At 49.0% G+C, this 15,890-nt stretch overlaps 6 non-coding genes across 6 annotated transcripts; all 6 read left to right on the top strand.

The window, feature by feature from the left end:
- Positions 1 to 6,663: 6,663 nt before the first annotated feature.
- On the top strand, positions 6,664 to 6,745 carry Trnal-aag (transfer RNA leucine (anticodon AAG)). Its single transcript has one exon. It is a non-coding gene; the product is annotated as a tRNA-Leu (tRNA).
- A 72-nt stretch (positions 6,746 to 6,817) lies between these two features.
- On the top strand, positions 6,818 to 6,899 carry Trnal-uag (transfer RNA leucine (anticodon UAG)). The gene has a single exon. It is a non-coding gene; the product is annotated as a tRNA-Leu (tRNA).
- A 72-nt stretch (positions 6,900 to 6,971) lies between these two features.
- Positions 6,972 to 7,053, top strand: Trnal-cag (transfer RNA leucine (anticodon CAG)). The gene has a single exon. It is a non-coding gene; the product is annotated as a tRNA-Leu (tRNA).
- A 4,949-nt stretch (positions 7,054 to 12,002) lies between these two features.
- On the top strand, positions 12,003 to 12,084 carry Trnal-cag (transfer RNA leucine (anticodon CAG)). The gene has a single exon. It is a non-coding gene; the product is annotated as a tRNA-Leu (tRNA).
- A 74-nt stretch (positions 12,085 to 12,158) lies between these two features.
- On the top strand, positions 12,159 to 12,240 carry Trnal-cag (transfer RNA leucine (anticodon CAG)). Its single transcript has one exon. It is a non-coding gene; the product is annotated as a tRNA-Leu (tRNA).
- Positions 12,241 to 12,314: 74 nt separating this feature from the next.
- Trnal-cag (transfer RNA leucine (anticodon CAG)) lies at positions 12,315 to 12,396 on the top strand. Its single transcript has one exon. It is a non-coding gene; the product is annotated as a tRNA-Leu (tRNA).
- Positions 12,397 to 15,890: the final 3,494 nt, after the last annotated feature.

Raw genomic sequence — 15,890 nt, 5'->3', positions numbered from 1 at the left:
CGACAAAAAACAAACGCCTGGGGAGGGCGTGAACTCTCTATTTTTGCACGGGCGTCTGTATGCAACCTATTTTTGATATCCAAAATATGGTATGTGTGCCAAGTCATTTGTATGTCACGCGTGAATGTGCAGAAATTTCACAGGATTTTTGCTGTGTTTGTATGGAAATCGACGTGGGAGCGAACAAGTCGCTCAAATTTGTTCCTATCGGCCCGAAACGGAGGTTTGGGTTTGTGTCACTTGTTTATTAGGCAACTTGTGTCTCGCTTTATTTTTCTTCGCGACCAAAGAAACGAATTTTTGCGAAGTGTAATAAAATTAAGACTGTGCTCCCACGTTCCAGAATTTGTTGTGTCGTTGAATAACATGTATCAATATGTGTCAGGGTATCTGCGTGAAGTTGTACAATCTTAATTTTCTCAAAGTACGTTTTTCACTAGAGTACTTGTCCTCTGTAAAACGGAAAAGACTTTACAAAGACCTCATTGAATGCTTGTTACCAACGCCGCGATACAGATCTTTATTCAATGTCGGACCCGGACAGGACGTGTTAAGAAGAGTTATAAGGATGAACGTAAAACCGGGAGCAAAAACTTTCTTCTTTGAACTTCACTCTGGGACGCTCCCAGTAAAGCAGTGGTTAGCCGATAAAGGCCTCTACTTCCCATGGACGACGAATTGTCTATTGTGTAAGAAGCCCGAAACTGTGGAACACGTGTTTATTTACTGCTGGGACGCCGTCTTCCATTGGGACATCCTTCAGCGCACATTGAAAAAAGACCTACCCATCACAAGTTACGGCATTCGTTTTCTGTGCGTGGACAATGAAGACGGAGTCCCATACGACATGTTTATGTTAATAGGACTACACAGCATATGGCAGACGAGAATGGCGGTCCGTAATGCAGGCCCTCACACACGTCCTGTAAGGGAAAACTTCATCGCGAATATAGATTACATACGCGAATTGTACAAAGCGCAACCAGAGCCTCCTGACTGGTTACCTCTGTTGGATGAATTATGTAACTTGAAGAAATTTTAATGTGAACGCACCGGACCAAGGCTCGGTCCACGTGTTCATTTTACCTTTCATGTTTCTGTGTTCCTATGCCCTGTAAAAAGAAACAGGCAATAAAAAAAAAAGAACAACCAGAGTGGCTCCGAATAATGGACGACCTTGTTCAGCTGAAACACTTTTAATCTTTTGGTGTGAGCAGGGGAGATCAGCGCTCGCATCTTTTGCTTGTAAAGTGATGTAAGTGCTGTGCGTGTATTACTTTGTGTTTTGTACCAAGATGGTAATAAAGAAAAAAAAAGCGTGGCCGAGCGGTCTCTTCGGAGGCGTGGGTTCGAATCCCACCGCAGCCAGATTGTGTTGCTCTTTTTACGTGCGCTCATCGGCAAAAGGCGCACGCGACCGTCACTCAGCTGCAGAACAGTGGTAGCGTGGCCGAGCGGTCGATTCTGCTTCCGGCAGCCGAGCTGAGCGGACGCAGGATGGCAGGCCCTTCAGGGGTGGCTACATCGGCACGTTTCGACAGCGGTAACAGGTCTTTTGACGTTGAAAACGATTATGAAGTTGTACTGCCAAACCTGCCGTTTTTTTACATGCGGACGTCCGTTCCCGGCCACATCGAGTGGAAGACTTTCGCGACACACTGGCCCGCCTGATGCTGCTCCCCGAGGTTGTTGCCTTTGGGGCGTATCGTATGAGCCATGTGTGGGCGGTGACGTTCAAGAATATGGATATAGTGAAAAGGATCCTGGCCCTCGGAGACATCAAGGTCAAAAACTGCCGCTGCCTCGTCATCGACCCGGCAAACGAAGACGTGCGGATGAAGGTACATTGGCTGCTTCACAATGTACTTGACGAAGATTTGCGACGTGCGCTTGCAGCGTACGGGCAAGTGACTGAAATCAGCAGAGAGCGTTGGCGGGTACACGGCGTGACCGACAGAGGCTCGACGACCCGTCTGGTGACCCTCACTTTGAAGGTGGGCCTTAAAATTGATGACCTGCCTCATCAAGTGAACGTAAGCGGCGAGCAAGCCCTTGTTGTAGTGCCGGGAAGAGCGCCCATTTGTCTACGCTGCCGAGGAAAGGGACACATTCGTCGTGACTGCCGTGTGCCACGTTGCGGGGGCTGCCGGAGGTTCGGTCATGAGGAGCACGACTGCACGCTCTCCTATGCCAGCGTCACCGGGCCCGTGGGTGGTGATGACTCGTCCGAGCTGCTCATGGACGAGCGTGACGCTGAAGACGCAGCAAGTTCGGGCGACGGAGCACTAGCGACGACAGACCTGGCCAAAGTAAGTGGGCCGAACGCGACAACGGGGCAACAGCCCGCTGACCAGCCGTTGGAGCCACAACCAGAGATTGCAACAGCCTGAGAGAGGCCAGAATCGTCTGAACCTCCCAGCAAGGCGCCGGACGCTACCGCCGGACAGGACAACATGGACCATAGCGAGAGCACAGCCGGTGGCCTGGCCGGCAAGCGCCCTTGGGATGAAGGTAGAGACGAGACAAGTACTCCCGATAGCGGCGGTGGTGGGGAACCACCGACGAAGGCAGCAGGGAATAGGCGTCCATCTTTCAAACCGCGGCTGACAACGGCCCGCGGGCAGAGGCCAAGCCGCCTCTGCAGTCTACACCACCTGGGTAGGCGAGACTGTTCCCGGAAGGACATTAATGCGTAACAGGCAAATGTCAGTGTTGTATGTGAGCCGCGATGAAAAACGCGAGAATGGCTGAGACACCCACATTCACCTATTTAAGTCGTGCGATTTTCGTGTTTTCTGGTGAGCATTTGCGTGAGGTAGAGACCGTATGGTAGCCCTGCTCATAACGACAACATGCCCTATAAATTAGAAACAGCCTTACGCGTAGCAACGCTTAACATTCGAGGGCTGGGGTCTAGGAGGCGGCAGTATCAGTTGCGCCGCTTGTTTCTCGAGAATGACGTTGATATTGCCGCCGTGCAGGAAACGAAAGTTGAGTCCCAAGAGCAGACAGACCGCATGGTTTCGCCTTTCCGCGACCGCTACAATGTATGTGTCAGCCATTCTCATGGTACATCCGGTGGATGCTTACTTCTTTTGAAGAATTCAATTGGTATTGCTGTAGAGTGTTTACATAATGATACTTTAGAGCGATTAATTGTGTGCGACTTTTCTTTTTCTGGCGCGAGTTGGCGGGTTGTTTGTGTTTATGCACCAAATAGAGAGCAAGAGCGCAGAACGTTCTTCGAAAACCTTGAAGTGCACCTTTCGTGTGATAGGACAATTATTTTTCTTGGAGATTTCAACTGTGTTTGCACTCCCGAAGATAGGGCAAGCAAAGTGCCGGTGCGCGATTGTAGTGCCTTGTTTTTGAATGCAATAGTTCACGAGCGAGAGTTGGATGACGTAGGATGTGTGTTGTCTCAGAGTACTCAGTACACACATTACCAGCATAACAGTCAGGCGAGGCTTGACAGAGCCTACGTGTCAACAGCATTACTTCCCTTGTGCCGAGACTATAGTGTTATGCATGTTTCTTTCAGCGACCATAGCCTAGTTAAGTTTACCATCAATAAAAAAGGAAAGCAGACATTCAATTGGGACCTATGGAAGTTGAACGACAAGCTACTTGATGACGACACGTTTGTAGAGAACGTTAACATTGAATTAGACAAATTACTCAAGTGTAGCTCGGGAAGTTTAATTTATGCATGGGAGTGTTTTAAAGAAAAGGTCAAAATTGATGGGCGATCGAAAGGGCATCTTGTATAAGACATAGCCAAAGGAAAGAAGAAAAGCAGTTGCAGTGTCAGTTAGATTTTTTACTCTGTCAAGAATGCGTGCCACCGGGCATGCGCAGTAAAGAAATTAAAGACGTTAAACGAACGTTGGAGACTATAGACGTAGAGAGATATAAGGGAGCTGTGGTGCGCGCACGCGCCGAGAGGCTTTGGTGTGGCGAGATGCCCACGAAACGTGCACTGGCAGACGAAAAGAGCTATGCAACTAAAAACGAAATGAAGGCGATATAATATCAAAACGTCGTCACAAGCGATAAATCGATGATTGAACATGCGTTTGTGGATCATTATCGCGAATTGTTAGGAAGCATGAAAGAGGGCAGTGGCACATTTAGGGATGAATTCTTAACACTTATGCCGCAACTCGGTGACGATCTAAAAGCAAATTTAGAGGCACCTCTCACTGTCAAAGAAATTGAAACATCGATTGAAAAAATGACACCTGGTAAAACACCTGGTCCAGATGGCCTAAGCGCAGCATTCTATAAGAGACATAAAAACCGCTGTGGCAGAAGCCTTATGCGCTGTTTTACATGAGGCTTACGAAAAGAAAGAGTTACCAGCATCCTTCAGAAGGTCGCACATTGTGTTGATTCCGAAAACTGACGATGCCACAAAACAACTGTTTGTTCCATCATATCGACCGATAACCTTAGCAAATCTTGATTACAAACTTTTCATGGGTGTGTTGGCCAGGCGACTTCAAACTGTTATTAAAGAAATAGTAGGACCCCATCAAACCTGCGGCATCAAAGGAAGATCTATAACGACGAATATTCACATTGCAAGGAACATTTTGGAATGCTCTGAGGATTTTGAGAGTAGGGTAGCGATGCTGCAAATAGATCTCGAGAAGGCATTTGACCGCGTGACTCACGAGATACTTCTGTGCATTCTCGACTACGTAAAAGTGGGATCTGTGGTTTTGGAGGGGTACGAATGGCGTACACAGGATGCACTACGAGGATTGTAGTCAATAAGCAACTCAGCGAAAGCATTCCGGTCTTATCAAGTGTCAAACAAGGATGTCCCGCGTCAGCATTACTCTTCGCTATCTATTTCGAACCACTTTGTCAAAAAATGCTTCAGAATGAACGAGTTCGTGGTTTCCGCTTGATGGCCGCGGAAGTCAAAGTGCTTGGTTACGCAGATGATATCGCGGTCTTTTGTAATGATCAAAAAAGTGTCACAGTGGCAATAAGTGATGTCAAGGCATTCTGCGAGTGTACCGGTAGTAGAATTAATCGGAATAAATGTCTAGAGTTATCTGGCATGGAAACTGGCGAAGAACGCCCTCATTGTACGAAAACGTCACTTGGACGGTAACACCTGACAAGTACTTAGGCGTACCGCTCCAACACTACCGGGACACAACAGAATATTGGAACGATGAAACGGAGCACCTACGCGTTAAGATGCAAAAATGGGGAGGTCGAGATTTTCCCATGTTTACGCGCGCAACGGTGTGCAACACATTTATTGTTTCGCGAGTGTAGTATGTTCTTCAAGTGTTATCTATGACACGTAATGCTGTTCAAAAGCTACACAGAGTGATGGCAGTATTTGTGTGGGCTTCTACATGGGAAAGAACGAGTCGCACAAATTTGTTCCGCTCTGTGCGCAGTGGGGGACTTGGCCTGGTCCATCTGTTCTTGCGGCAGATCGTGGCTAGGTTTATTTTATTACGCGATCAAGGCGATTGCTTCTTGAGAACAGTGTTACATGTGCGGTTGTCAAATTATTTGCCAGAATTTATTGTTTCAACGGTTCATGTCGAACAAAGACGACCAAGGGGTTATATGCGCGAGATCGTTGGGGCTTTCGAAATCCTAAAAGAACGCTTTTCGGTGGAATATCTCTCTGGAGTTACACGAAAGAAATTATACAGGGATCTTATAGAAGCCATGTTGCCATTGCCTGTTTACCGATCACTGTACCCAAGAGGTCCCGGAGACGATGTTTTAGGCAGAGTCAAAAAGATGCCTGTGCGACCATCAGTCAAAACCTTCTTTTTCAAGCTACACAGTGGCACACTCCCTACCAAACCTTGGCTGCGAGAAAAAGGCATATTTGTTGCCTGGTCTGTAGACTGCATCATCTGCAAAAAGCCGGAGACAGTTTAACACATATTTCTGGATTGTAGTGATGCAGTCTTTCTCTGGGACATTCTTCAGAGGACCTTGAAGAAAGACTTGCCCGTAACACCGTACGGCATCCGTTTTCTGCCTGTCAAAAACGTAGGGGGTGTGCCCTACGATATGTTTATGGCACTCGTACTCCACAGCGTGTGGAGGACGCGGATGGCCGTGCGCAACGAGGACCTGAATCCTCGATCGGCACGAGAGAATTTCATCGAAAGTGTAGAATACTTGAGAGAAGTGTACAAAGTTCAAAATGAGAAGCCAGAGTGGTACCCCCATTTGGGGGAACTGTCTTTGATGAAGCGATTGCGTTTTTAACCCCTCACGTGCTGAAAGTTACGTGACAGCGCTTTTATGTGACAATGCACTGTACATGATTGTTTTATATGCCAAGTAGGCAATAAAGAAAAAAAAAAGCGTGGCCGAGTGGTCTAAGGCGCTGGTTTAAGGCACCAGTCTCTTCGGAGGCGTGGGTTCGAATCCCACCGCTGCCAGATTTTGTTGCTTTTTTTACGTGCGCTCTTCGGCCAAAGGCGCACGCGACCGTCACTCAGCTGTAGAACAGTGGTAGCGTGGCCGAGCGGTGTAAGGCGCTGGTTTAAGGCACCAGTCTTTTCGGAGGCGTGGGTTCGAATCGCACCGCAGCCAGATTGTGTTGCTTTTTTTTTTACGTGCGCTCTTCAGCAAAAGGCGCACGCGACCGTCACTCAGCTGGAGAACAGTGGTAGCGTGGCCGAGCGGTCTAAGGCGCTGGTTTAAGGCACCAGTCTCTTCGGAGGCGTGGGTTCGAATCCCACCGCTGCCAGATTGTGTTGCTTTTTTTACGTGCGCTCTTCGGCCAAAGGCGCACGCGACCGTCACTCAGCTGTAGAACAGTGGTAGCGTGGCCGAGCGGTCTAAGGCGCTGGTTTTAGGCACCAGTCTCCTCGGAGGCGTGGGCTCGAATCCCACCGCTGCCATGTTGTGTCACTTTTTTTACGTGCGCTTTTCGGCAAAAAGCGCACGCGACCGTCACTCGGCAGGAGAACAGTGGTAGCGTGGCCGAGCGGTCTAAGGCGCTGGTTTCAGGCACCAGTCTCCTCGGAGGCGTGGGTTCGAATCCCACCGCTGCCATATTGTGTCAATTTTTTTTTACGTGCGCTCTTCAGCAAAAAGCGCACGCGACGGTCACTCGGCAGGAGAACAGTGGTAGTGTGGCCGAGCATTCTGCTTCCGGCCACCGAGCGTGACGGTTCGTGAATCATGGCCTCTCCCGGGGCAGCGACAGCGGTCACTTTTGGCCGCGGAAACAGGACCAACGACGAAGAGAAGGATTACCCTTTTATTTTGCCGCAACTGCCTAAAGGACGAGTGGCTACTAACACCGTGTTTTTACACGGGGATGTACGTGCGAGACCATACAGGGTCGAGGACTTCAGAGACGCCCTACTGCCGACGGGCTTGCTGCCTGGCGTGGTATGCATAGGGGCGTACCAGATCAATCACGTGTGGGCGGTGACCCTTAAGGATGCGACTACCACGAAACGGCTGGTGGCCCTGAAGGAACTTCAAGTGAAAGGACGACGGTGCGTCATCGTCGACCCACAGGACCAGCAGGTGAAGCTTCGACTTCACTGGCTGCTGTATGGCGTTGCCGACGATGACGTCCGGGTGGCGTTTGCGCCTTTCGGCAACGTGGATGAGGTAAGCCAGGAGAGGTGGCGTGTCCAAGGTATGGGGGACAAGACCTCTACCACGCGGACCGTGCTCCTCAAGCTGAAGACCGGCGTCAAGGTAGAGGACCTTCCACATCAGGTCCGCGTCGGCGGAGAACTCGCTTTGGTGGTCGTTCCCGGTCGGCCTATGCAGTGCTTGCGTTGCCAGGGCACTGGGCACGTCCGGCGAGAGTGTAAGGTGCCGCGCTGCTCCCGTTGCAGACGTTTTGGGCACGTCGACGCCGACTGCGTGAAGACGTACGCTACAGCGACAGGCCCAGCAGTGAGTGAAGCGGCAGCCGAAAATCTGATGGATGCAGCCGAGGCTGAAGACGCCGCCAAGGGAGCCGGAGACCAAGTGCCGCCAGCGAAAACAAGTACCGTGACAGTGCCGGTGGGCGCTGAAGCCAAGGTGGACGAAGCTGCTGAGCAAGTGACTGGGCCGCCACGGGTCGACACGGAAGCTGTCCTTCGAAAGGAAGGTGCGAGTGAAGGCGAAAGCGATGACGAAGATTCAGAAATGGAACAGAGCGAGGCTGCCAACGACGGGGACCGGGCTGCTAGTCTCGCTGCAACCTTCAAGCGCCCCCGAGACGACGCCGGAGACAAGGATAACGCAGCATCCAGCACCGGGGATGGGCCGCCGGCAAAAGCGCCTCTTGGGAGGCGTTCGGGTTTCAAACCCAAACCGAATGTTCCGCCCGAGAGAAGGCCAGTGGACAAAGCGCAGCACACCACCAACAACGCCGGGAAGCCGGGCGGCTCCGGAGGCGGCTAGCCGAGGGCTAGTCGTGAGAGGTAAGCACCATGCTCCGGGCCTACTTCATTCTTTAGTACAGCATGGCACCTGACCCGTCTCTCAGCATTGCCACACTAAACGTGCGAGGCTTGGCGGCTAGCCGTAGGCAATGTCAAGTACTACGGTTGATCACTGACTACGATATAGACGTTTTAGCTGTCCAGGAGACCAAGGTAGACGGGGAGGAAGAGACCGGGAGCATGGTGCGGCGTTTCACGACTAGATATTATGCAGTCGTGAGCCACGCGGTAGGGACGTCCGCTGGATGTGTCCTGTTTGTTAAGAAGTTACGAGACCTGGTTGTTCAAAGTGTGTTTTCATGTCCGTCGGGAAGGATTGTTATTTGCGATTTTGTGTTTTGTAAAGTTGAATTCCGAGTTATATGCATATATGCGCCAAATGGGGTAGAAGAACGAGCATTATTTTTTTCGAGTCTTTTTCAGTATATTAGCAGTGAAAAGTGCATGCTTTTGTTGGGGGATTTCAACTGTGTTTTGAGTGCTCGGGATAGATGCAATAATGGTGGTTTCCGCGATAAAAGCAGTCATATATTGTCTAGGCTGATCAGCGAAAGTGAACTAGACGATGTATGTGAGTGTCTGGAGGGGGAGCGGGAAGTGAGGTATACGCGATTTCAAGGCAGTAGCCATGCGCGGTTAGACCGCTTGTACATGTCACAGGACATGATTCCAAAGTGCCACAGTTATTCTGTTGCACCTGTGTCGTTCTCCGATCACTGCTTGGTGATGTGTACCATAGGAATGAAGAAGAAGAGTCAATCTTTTAACTGGGACCAATGGAAAATGAATGCCTTACTTCTAAAAGACGCGCCATTTGTAGACGCAATTCATGAGGCCGTTATGGAAGTAAGCGATGAATGTATTGAAACAATAGCAGAGAAATGGGAATGGTTCAAACAGAAGGTAAAAATGAAAGCAATAGAAAGATCTAGCTGCTTAAAGTTTGAGAGGGAAATGAAAGAACGAGACTTACGTAAGATACTTAATCAGCTGATAGCGCTGAAGTGCGAAGAGCCAGGGGCGTATAAGCAAGATATGCGAACCATCAAAGAAAAAATCGAACAGTTGGACAAAGAACGCTATCAAGGTGCGATTGTGCGCGCAAGAGCAAACGCATTAGTAGCGGGGGAGACGCCCACCAAAAGGGCGCTTGGACTTGAAAAAGCTCATGGTCGACGTAATCATGTCGATAAGATCTCGTGAAATGGCACACTCGTCGACGATAATAAGAGCATAGGCCGAGCGTTTTTAGAGTATTACCAGTCATTGTTTGCATATCAAGAAGCCAATGTAGATGAGTTCAAAAGGGTCTTTCTCAGTCGCATGCCGCGATTAAGTGACGACACGAAAGACCTATTAGAAGGCAATATAAGAGAACACGAAGTCGAAAAAGCAATAAATGATTTGAACAATGGCAAATCACCCGGACCTGACGGTCTGAGCGCGTGTTTTTATAAAGCCTTCAAGAAAGAACTGTCGCCCCTGCTAACAGACCTGTTTAACGCCGCGTATGTGAACAAAGCTTTGCCGCCTTCTTTTAGTAAAGCGCATACCATCTTGATACCTAAGAGTGACAAAGCGGAGAAACTTAGGCTCGTGACATCTTATAGGCCGATATCTTTAACCAATGTCGACTATAAGATTTTCATGAAGGTTTTGGCAGCCAGACTTCAAAGCGTCATCAAAGAAATCGTCGCAGACCACCAAACGTGTGGGATCAAAGGGAGGTCAATTTTTTCGAATATTCACACGATGCGGTGCGTGCTCGAGTGCTGTGACATCACTTACGATAGCGTCGCAGTGCTCCAGCTTGACCTAGAGAAAGCTTTTGACTGTGTGTCTCATGATATTTTGTTTGCCATTCTGGATCACGTTAATGCAGGTGCCATCATCACTGAGGGAGTGGCATTGGCGTATCAGAACTGCACAACACGCTTAATTGTGAATAAATCATTGGGGGCCCCCATTAACGTCATGCGTTCTGTGCGTCAAGGCTGCCCCCTCAGTCCTCTTTTGTTTGCAGTTTACATTGAAACGATGTGTTTGGCGATAACTGAGAATGATCAAATACGAGGTTATAGCTTGGCAGCCACAGAAGTCAAGCTCCTGGCATATGCAGATGATATCGCCGTCTGTTGTACAAACAGAGAAAGTGTAACGGAAACAATATGCGTTGTGAAACAGTTTTGTGATGTGACGGGCAGTAAAGTGAACTGGGGTAAGTCCCTCGGATTGTGGCACGGAGAGTGGTCCTCGGCCCCGGACAATTTTGCGAATGTGAGCTGGGTGAAAACCCCTACCAAGTATCTCGGCGTTCCCTTGGACAGCTACAAACAGAGCGAGGATTACTGGACAAACCAAATAAAAGAAACAAGAGAAAAAGCAGACAGGTGGAAAGGCATCAACCTGTCCATTTTTGCAAGGGCAACTGTATGCAATATGTTTTTCATTACAAAGTTGTGGTACGTCATGCAGACGTTATTTTGTTCAAGGGTAAACGTACAAAAGTTGCACAGAGTGTTCGCCGTTTTTATCTGGGAATCTAGCTGGGAAAGATGTAGCCGAACAAATCTGTTCAGGCGGGTGAAGGAAGGTGGCCTGGGCTTGGCGCATCTTTTTGTACGACAGCTTGTCAATAGATTTTTGTTTTTTCGAGATGTGCGTGATCCTTTTCTGCGTACGGTATTACAGCTCAGATTAAGAGCTGCGCTGCCGGCGCTCATTGTTAGTACCAATAGTATGCCAGGAACGATTCGCGGCTCTCTTAAAGAGGTAGTCGACAGTGTGCGCTTTCTTTCTGTGCGTTTTTCTTTCGATTATTTATCTGCCGTGAAAAGAAAGACGTTATATAAAGATGTATGCGATATTATTTTTCCAGTGCCATTGTACAGAGCGTTATACAGTGGAGGACCAGGACAGGATGTCCTTAAACGGGTGAAAAGAATGGAGGTGCCTACTGGGGCAAAAACATTCTTTTTTAGGCTACACACAGGAACACTGTCAGTGAAGACATTCATGGAAGAACGCGGCTTCCTTGTTCCATGGGGCCCACACTGCTTGATTTGCAAGCAACCTGAAACTGTAGATCATGTGTTTCTGCATTGCTGGGAAGGGGTGTACTTCTGGGACGTCCTAAAACGGACAATCAAGAAGGAGTTTCCGTTGAATCCGCATGGGATCAGGTACTTACCGATTGAGAATGAGGACGGGGTTCCATACGACCTAATTATGCTCAATGGCCTCCACTGTTTATGGCGGGCACGAATGGCTGGGTACCATTGCGACCCAGATGCTAGGCCTGCTCGTATTTATTTTCGAGAAAGCATGTCTCGTTTCATTGAAATTAAGAAAATGCAAGATATTGTACCCGATTGGCTGTCAAGGATAGAACCTCTGACAGCTTTAAAAGAATTTTAGTTTGACAACGCCAGTCCATGTTGGGCTGATGGCTTTCATGTTTTTCAGTATGTTCTGTAGGTGTTCTTTCTGTGATGTCTGTTTCTATACTGTGTGCATTGTACATTGTCAAAGACCGGCAATAAAAAAAAAGGTAGTGTGGCCGAGCGGTCTAAGGCGCTGGTTTCAGGCACCAGTCTCCTCGGAGGCGTGGGTTCGAATCCCACCGCTGCCATATTGTGTCAATTATTTTTTACGTGCGCTCTTCAGCAAAAAGCGCACGCGACGGTCACTCGGCAGGAGAACAGTGGTAGTGTGGCCGAGCGGTCTAAGGCGCTGGTTTCAGGCACCAGTCTCCTCGGAGGCATGGGTTCGAATCCCACCGCTGCCATATTGTGTCAATTTTTTTTTACGTGCGCTCTTCAGCAAAAAGCGCACGCGACGGTCACTCGGCAGGAGAACAGTGGTAGTGTGGCCGAGCGGTCTAAGGCGCTGGTTTCAGGCACCAGTCTCCTCGGAGGCGTGGGTTCGAATCCCACCGCTGCCATATTGTGTCACTTTTTTTACGTGCGCTCTTCGGCAAAAAACGCACGCGACCGTCACTCGGCAGGAGAACAGTGGTAGCGTGGCCGATCATTCTATTTCCGGCTACCGTTCGGTACGGACGTTGAATGTCGCGCTCCGTAGGGGCGTTGTTTGCGGCTATGCCAAGCCGCGAAACACGATGCCTGCGACCGTTGAACAGGATTACCACGTTGTTTTGCCGCCTGTGCCAACAGGTTTGTGTGTTTTAAACACTGTTTTTCTTCACGGAGATGTGAAAGCGAGGCCTTTTCGTGTCGAAGATTTTCGCGACACGTTGGCTCATCTGGAATTGCTCCCTGAGGTGGTCGCCTTGGGGGCTTTTCAAATGAACCACGTCTGGGCTGTGACGTTCGAGAGTGCAGAGGCGACGAAGAAGATGCTGAAGTATGCAGAAGTTCAAGTCAAGGAACGACGCTGTTTGGTGGCGGATCCGCATAACCGGGACGTGCGGCTAAAGCTGCACTGGTTACTGCACAATGTGCACGACGATGACGTACATGCGGCGTTTGCTCCGTACGGGAAAGTCTCCGACATCCAGAAAGAACGCTAGCGAGTACAAGGCATCACGGACAAGGGGTCGTCAATGCGTACGGTGGCCCTCAAGCTAAAACCTGGCTTAACAATTGATGACCTACCGCATCAGCTACGAATATCAGGCATAATGGCGCTAGTGGTCGTGCCAGGTCGTGCCCCCCTGTGCCTTCGATGCAACCGTACGGGGCTCATCAGGCGTGAGTGCCGCGTGCCGCGTTGTTCTGTGTGTCGACGGTTCGGCCACGAAGAAAGTAAGTGCGTGCGCACGTACGCAAACGTAGCAGGGCCACCGAAAAGTGAGGAAATTGTCAAGGAGCACCTTATGGACGAAGTTGACGCGGAGGAAATTGTCAATGCATCTGGACCATCTTTTACACCGCCTTCGAAAAACGACCCGGCGGTAACAACGGCGAAACACGATCCAAAGCAGGGTGCGAGTGAAGCCATATTGACATCAGGTGCGCCTACACCTGCTAAAGATGCTGAAACAAACAACGACGCAAGTGCAGGCAAGAAACCCTCCGTAACAACTTCCCAGGATGAGGAATGCGTCATGGACACTACGGAAAGCAGCAAAGCTGCGGCAGCGGCTAAGAGAACGCAGGAAGAAAGTGCCGGCGGGGACCAACAGTCGAGCACCCCAACCGCGAACGAGCCACCTGTGAAGACAGCAACTGTCCGGAGGCCTACCTTTCGACCGGCGCCAAACATACCGCCGGACAGAAAGGTGTCGGGGACACATCCGACTTACTACGTCGTACTTGCGTGTGTTTGTGCCCGTTTCAGTGGGGGGTGGGTAGAGACAATGCTGCTACTTCGGAGCTGTGGATGGAATGCCAGTCAAGCGTGCAAGCTGACTGCAGACACGTGAAGGCAATGTGAGTGACCTTTCGTAGCCGAGAATAGCAGTGCATAGATTGTGATCTCTTTCATCTAGAAATGGAGCTACGCCGAAACACCCTTACGCGTAGGCACGATTAACGTGCGGGGTCTTACGGCAAGGAGGAAGCAATGTCAGCTTAACCGCGTGCTCATCGCAAAGAATCTCGACATTATTGCGGTTCAGGAAAGAAAGATTGAAACTGAGGAAGGGACGGACCGCCTAGTGCAACCTTTCATGACTAGATATTATGTGTGTGTTTCCCATTCTGTTGGAAGGGCTGGGGGCTGTGCGCTCTTTCTCCGGAATAATATTGGGATATCTGTTGAAAATGTATTTAGAGATGATAGCGGGCGCATTACAATGTGTGATTTTTTGTTTTGTACTCTGAAGTGGCGTGTTATCTGCATTTACGCGCCGAATAGAACAGCCGAGCGCAGGGCGTTTTTTGAAAGCGTGGAATGTCACTTGAAGTGTGAGAGAACCATAGTCATCATGGGAGACTTCAACTGTGTCTGCAAAGTGGAAGACAGAGCCCGTAAGCAGCCTGGTCTCGATGTAAGTGCGCTACATTTAGCAGCACTGGTGGAAGAATATAATTTAGAGGATGTAGGCGCCGTTTTGGCCAATAATGATGCACCTCAGTTCACTCATTTTCAAGGGGACAGCCACGGAAGACTGGATCGTGTCTACGTTTCTGCGGAAGCGATACCATTGTGCAGTGATAATGAAATCAGCCATGTTTATTTTAGCGACCGCAGTTTGGTCCTTTTTTCACTTGGTCCAAAAAAGCCGTCAAGTTTCAACTGGGGACTACGGAAATTCAATGAAAAACTGCTGCAGCACGAAACCTTTGTAAAAAAAATTCAAGATAGCCTCAAAGAGCTGTTATCCGGTGGTCAAAAAGATTATACAGAAAAGTGGGAGTTTTTTAAGCAAGAAACGAAGTTAACAGCGATAGAAAGATCCAGTGTTTTACATCACCAGGAAAAAAAGAAAAGAAATGGGATTACAAAGTGAGCTCAACTTTTATTTAAGCATGGAGAGCAACCATCCGGGATGTTTCGCAAAAGAACTAACACAAACGAAAGCACAGTTGGAACTTGTCGATAAGGAAAAATATCGTGGTGCAATTATACGCGCACGCGCAGAACGTTTATGGTGTGGGGAACAACCTACAAAGCGCTCGCTTTCTGATGACAAGAGTTATGCCGCGAGAAAAGAGATAAATGCGATAACATACCAAAATGTAGTAGTACGGGACAAAGAAACCGTCCAGCACGCCTTTGTAGAATATTACGACCAACTTTTAGGACAGGAACCGCAATGTGAACAAGGTTTGATTGCGAATTCTTACACCTTTTGCCCGGACTGGAAGAGGAAGACCGAAAAAGATTAGAAATGCCAATTAGCATCAAAGAAATAGAGGAAGCTATAGATGACTTGAGCCCTGGCAAAACGCCAGGACCTGACGAATTGAGTGGGGCAATCTATAAATTTTTCAAAACAGAAATTGCTACAGCCCTTTATCACGTAATCACAGAAGCATATGAAAACCAGTTACTGCCGCCATCGTTTCGCGAGAGCCACATTGTACTGATACCAAAATCTACCGATTCCACATCTCTCCTATCTGTGCGAGCCTATCGTCCAATCAGCCTAACGAATACAGACTATAAAGCATACACAAAACTTTAGGGCAGAAGGTTACAAAGTATAATAACACGGTTGATAGGGCCACATCAAACATGTGGCATCAAGGGCAGGTCAATTACCACTAATATACACGTAGCAAGAACAGTACTTGAGCATTGTGATGACTTTTCTGGTAGGGTGGCCATGCTACAATTGGACTTAGAAAAAGCATTCGATAGGGTGACGCACGCTATTCTTTTCGATGTTTTGGAGCATGTGAACGTGGGGTCAATCTTAACAGAAGGGATTAGAATGTGCTATGCAGACATCTCCACAAAAGTGATAGTAAACAGAACACTCAGCCCATGCATTCAAGTCAGATCTTCCGCGAGACAGGGATGTGGTTT

The sequence above is a fragment of the Dermacentor silvarum genome, chromosome 4, assembly GCF_013339745.2.
Source record: "Dermacentor silvarum isolate Dsil-2018 chromosome 4, BIME_Dsil_1.4, whole genome shotgun sequence".
NCBI lineage: Eukaryota > Metazoa > Arthropoda > Arachnida > Ixodida > Ixodidae > Dermacentor > Dermacentor silvarum.
Note: the sequence above shows the minus strand (reverse complement) of the source record. Positions and strands in the feature narration are given on the sequence as shown.